The sequence below is a fragment of the Octodon degus genome, unplaced genomic scaffold (genome assembly GCF_000260255.1).
Source record: "Octodon degus isolate 3935 unplaced genomic scaffold, OctDeg1.0 scaffold00122, whole genome shotgun sequence".
NCBI classification, from domain to species: Eukaryota; Metazoa; Chordata; class Mammalia; order Rodentia; family Octodontidae; genus Octodon; species Octodon degus.
Window position 1 is genome coordinate 8,295,452 of NW_004524698.1, and position 5,398 is coordinate 8,300,849.

At 43.3% G+C, this 5,398-nt stretch overlaps 1 pseudogene; it reads left to right on the plus strand.

Moving 5' to 3' along the window:
* Nucleotides 1–4,403: 4,403 nt before the first annotated feature.
* Nucleotides 4,404–5,037, plus strand: LOC111812362 (annotated as a pseudogene).
* The last annotated feature ends 361 nt before the right edge of the window (nucleotides 5,038–5,398 follow it).

Genomic DNA, 5,398 nt, shown 5'->3' on the forward strand with positions numbered 1-5,398 from the left:
TAAATGTACATGCCTTTTGACCTAAAAATTACTCATAGGCAGTTATTATACAGGGACACTGGCATAGATGCCAAATGACACATTAGGACAAGGACTATTTATCATAGTGTGTTTTCCTTATAATAGTGACAGATTGTAAACAATCTATAAGCCCATTAATAGAAGTTGGTAATAATAATGTACCTAATCAATGAAGACTGCAGCTATCAAAAAAAAAAAAAAGAAGGTTCATGAAGGTTCATATACTTTATTGTGGAATGATCTAGATACACTGTTAAGTGTAAAGAACACAGCTTAAAGTCTGAGAATTAAATATTTATGTTTGCTAAATCCTCCGTTTCTCTCTCTCTCTCTCTCTCTCTCTCTCTCTCTCTCTCTCTCTCTCTCTCTCTCTCTCCCCCCTTTCCCTCTCTCCCTCTCTCCCTCTCTCTTGCTTACTCACTTGCTCGTTCTTGCTGTCTCTGTCTCTCTCTCTGTGTTTGGGCAGGTTCAACCTGAACCCATATGTCATTTCTTCACTTCCTTCCCCTGGAATTTGCTTTTGCTCCTATTGTCCACACATGTGGCTCTTCCAAGCAGGATTTGTCCTTAGGCTCCTGGAGTCTCCTGGCCCTTTCTTGCACAGGCAAGAATGTTGTCCCTCTTCTAGCATGGCCCTTACCTAGTGATTACGGTGGGGATTATAGAAACCCAGCATCCTCAACTCAGGTTGAGAAATCTGATTTCCATCGTACTATCCTCTAAGAGAATGAATTGGAGCTCCTGTCTCTGTAGGATTTTGTTGAGGATCACAGTTTTATGTGGCCTCTCCCCTATTCTGTCTAATGCCTCCAGCCCCTTACCGCTGTCCCCTGGGAACACATTCTTAGTGAGTGTATGGTTTGGCTATAATGTGTCTCCCAAGGTTACTGGATGGCTGCCACATTTGCAACTGTACTTAGATGTTGTCTTTTCATCATGTTCTACACTTGCCATGTGCCACTTCAGTTGTAAAACCCAATGCTGGCCCTCAGTCTGTATCTTGACCCCAGACTGGCTGTTCTGTCAGCCTGTGGAATGAAGGAGGGTTTCCAGAATCCAGTCCCACATGGGTGGTTGGAAACAATCTACCTATATAGGGAGAGCCTGTGAATCACCTAGGTATGGCCTACCCAGACTGTGTGACAATGTGAAGTTAAACCCCATTTCACTTAAATTTTTCTTTTTTTGAGGCAGAGTCTCCCTATATAGTTCAGGCTGCCCTTGAACTCACTATGTAGCCAAGGCTGGCTCCAAGCCCATCTTAATTCTCATGCCTCAGCTTCCTAAGTGCTGACACTATAGGCATGGGCCACCACTATGTCTGGCCCCAGTTCCCCTTTCTGTAGCCTAGGACCCCAAATGTGCATGACTACTGCAATACCAACCACATGAAGGGTGACTCTCCCTTCTCTTCATTGCCTGGCTGGCTGTGCAGCTCCTAGGTGGAGTCTCTCTTGAGTGTGCTTATGATAAGCTCCAGGTGACAAGTCACCTGAGGTCTCCTGAGCTGCTTCTTGTAACCAGAAGGTCCAAGTGCCTACCCAGGACCTAAAAAGATGCCCCTTGCACTTTTCACCTATATCAGGGGCTCAAGCTATGTTGACTACTTTTACTGATAATGACTATGATGAGATGGTAAGCTGCACACGAGCAAATGCTGTTTTGTTCCTCTGCCTCCCCCATCCTGTGTTTCCCCTTCACAGGATGAAAGACAGCCATTGTTCATGGGTTCCAGTGTCAAAGGATAAGTAAGTCTTTTGTGTGGGTTGTCTGGTTTAGTGTGATAGTCAGCATTCTATAACTATGACAAATGCTCAAGGTGATTGGCTTATAACAGAAATGGCTCACTTAGCTCACAGTTTTCAAGGCTTCAGTCTGTGGTCTATGGCTCCCACTGCTTTGGGCTTGTGGGAAGGCAGCACATCATAGCAAGGTGCGTGGGGAAGTGTAGCTGTGCCACTCACAGCGGAGAAGCAAAGCAAAAGGGCAAAGAAACACTGTCCCTTGTAAGGGCCCATCTTCAGTGGCTTGAAGGCCTCTCACTAGGCCCCAATTCTGAAAGCTCCCATGTCTTCCAGTAGTATCATGCATGGAGACCAAACCTTTATTTAGCACACAGGGCTTGGGGACATATTTATTCAACCTACAGCATGAAGGCCAGAATGGAGATTACACTTGTCTTGGGTTACAGGAAGTAGTGACACTAAACTGTGAACCCAATCTGATTTTTTTTTTTTTTTTTTTGGGTGAACCCAATCTGTTTGACTGAGGTAGAACAAGGGAGCTGCCTCCTCCTGTCTTCAGGAAGTGCCAGGGGAGCTGAGCCAGGCTGGAAGCCTTCCCTCTGCAGAGCTGCTACACTTGAGTGTGCACAGGGTCCTCTGCCTCCCTTTACTCTCTTGCCCCTGACATTTCTGCTTCACTGACTAGACTCCTTCTGAGGAGCACAGAGCAGAGGACAGCAGAGGCTCACCCAAGGACAGCATACTATGGGGTAGTCATAGACACAGCCCCTCCGTGGAGAGCTGCTCCTGGCCAGTTAAATATCTAAAGAAAGGACATGAACATCTGGGGAAGGGACTGAGAGAGGGAGGAAGGAATTGTGCTCCTCAAAGGAGCACCCACCCCTAGTTCCTAAGGGTCTTCCATGTTGTGTCTGTAGGGGTCAGCTCCAAACATCCTGGAGAACATCTTTGCCCCCAACCCAGGCCCAGGACCCTCCTCAGCCTCCAAGAGGACGTCTATTTGTGCACCAGAGGGAATTGAACTGTGCAGCCACCTCTCAAAGCCTGGGATTCCTGAGTATTAAATAAAAATAGAAATAGAAACAAAAATAGAAATCATAGGCAGATGTAGTGGCACATGCCTGTAATCCCAGCACTTGGAGGCTGAGGCAAGAGGATTGCCATGAATTTGAGACGGGCCTGGTTATAGGAAACTAAAGGTTAACCTGAACTACACAGCAAAATCCTGTCTCAAAAATAAAGTAAAAAGAAATGGAAGTCATGTCTGTTCTTTTTAGAAAATTTGAAAAATATAGAAAAATTTGACAGAAAGATACAATAACCTATAACTTAGAAATAACTTTAAGCATACACCTGTAATTCCAACACTCTGGGAGACTGAGGCAGGATTGTCAAGTTTAAGCCCATCCCAGGCAACTTAGTGACTTAGCAAAACTGTCTCAAAATAAAAAAATAAAAAGGCCTGGAAATATAGCTCAGTATGAATGCCCTGGGTTCAATACCCGGTACTGCAAGAAACAGAGAAGGAAGAAGGGAGAGACGGAGGGAAGGAAGGAGGGAGGGAGAGACACAAAGACAGAGATAGAGACATAGAGAGAAAATGACAACTGTCTTCTCAACATTTACAATGATGAATTTCAAATATGCAGAACAGCTGAAAGAATTTATAATCAACTCTTAGATTCTCCAGAATTCACACTTTCTCTGCTTGATTACAGCTCTGTGTAGGACTTATTTACTCATTGATTTATCTTATTTCCCACTCACCTTTTTTTTTTGGTGGAACCAGGGATTGAACTCAGGCCCTTGCACCTACCAGGGAAGTGCTTATTCCACTGAGCCATCTACCCAGCCCTTATTTTCCTTTTTTTACTGGCATGAAATAATCATATGTGTTTATGGCACATAGTATGATAATTTGATACAAATATACAATATATAATGCTCATATGGTAATTAATATTTCTACATCATAACTATTATTTCTTAGTATTGTAAATCTTTGAACTCTTTAGTTCTCTATAAAATATAGACTGAATTGAAAACTGTAGTCATCCTGCTGTGCTGTGGGGCACTAGAGCTTATTACTCTGTGGAAATGTGTTTTGGCACCTGCTACCAACCCTCTCTAAATCTCCTCCCTCTTTTTATTCCCCCCTGTATTTAGGACAGGGTCCATAGGGTCTACAGGGTCTCACTATGTAGATCAGACTTGTAGTGATCCTCCTGTTTTCAGCTTCCCAAGTGCTGGGATTACAGGCGTGTGCCACTACACCCCATCTCAATCACTGTCCCAGCGTGCCCTGCGGACGGGGCTGGCATGGCAGGCCCAGGGATCAAACCCGGGTCCCTGCACTCTGCCTGAGCAGGTGCTTTAGTCCATTTAGCTATCAGGCCGGCCTTTCTCTCCTTTTTCTTACTTTTGCACAAACTTCAAAGTAAGATGAAGGTATCAATACATGCTCCCTAACATGCTTTAGCATAACCATCATTAATTAGAGTGAAATAACAACTTAAAAAAAAAAATCTACCATGGAGAGTGCCTCGCGAGTGGCAGGCATGATAATGGGCCCAGAAGGTGAGCTCTCCGGTGGCTCTTGCCTCAGCTGAGCATTGCCCTGCATGGGCTGCCGGGGCAATGGCGCTTCCCAAGGGTGTGTGGGGCATACTGAGCACCCTGGGGAGGTCGGGGGCAGAGCTGTGGAGGTAGACTGCACTTACTCTTCAGTTTTATGTATGTTCCAAAGTGGTTTTCATCCACCTTGTATGGATATCCGAAGAAACCTTTGAATTCATATGTTCCATTTGGTAAAGAAAAGATGAACATAATTCAAGCTCAGAACCCAGACATAAAAGTTACAGAAGTAATGAAAAGAATTGCAGAGCAATAGAAGGAACTTCTGATGCAGGAAAGAAGCATATGAAGATGCTTACAAGGTAGAGTTGAAGGCATACCAAGAAGAGATGAAGAGAATTCATGAAGCACTAACTCCAGCTTAGAGAGCATCTTTGGAAAAAAATAAAACACAAAATGTTTTAAAAGGAAAGAAGTAATAAGAAAGAAAGATAAATGGAAGTCTGCATATGAAAACTGGAAAAGTATGTCTAGTTCTCAGAAGCAAGTATATGAACAACTTGCCCACAATGACAGAGTTTGTTATTATAATGAAATAAAATCTTGGGAAGAACAGATGATTGAAGTTGGACGAAGTGATGTTGTATGTCATAAGACCTATCTCCAGAATAGGAGGATGAAGGAGAGAGGAGACTGAGTGTACTCCCAGTGGACAGGCATGAGAACTAGTTAGGTCTCAGTATAGGACAGTGTTGCAAAATTAGCAAGATTAATGTTGGCAAACATTTGAATTCGATTACTTTTTCCTTGTCTCCTGGACTGCTGCCACTTGAAGATACTTTGTGGTAGTAGTTTGAAAACCCAAACAGATGAAAGTTCATGCAAAATTTCATTTTGTGTTTAATAAGTATCGGGGATCAGAATAATTCAAGCAAATGTAGCAGTGAATCATTTACCTTTAATAACGTAAATCAGTCTGTGAAGTTTTTTACACTGGAAGACAATTATGAAAATAGTAATCTTGTTTCTCATATGATGGAGGCAGGAGTTTCTTTTCA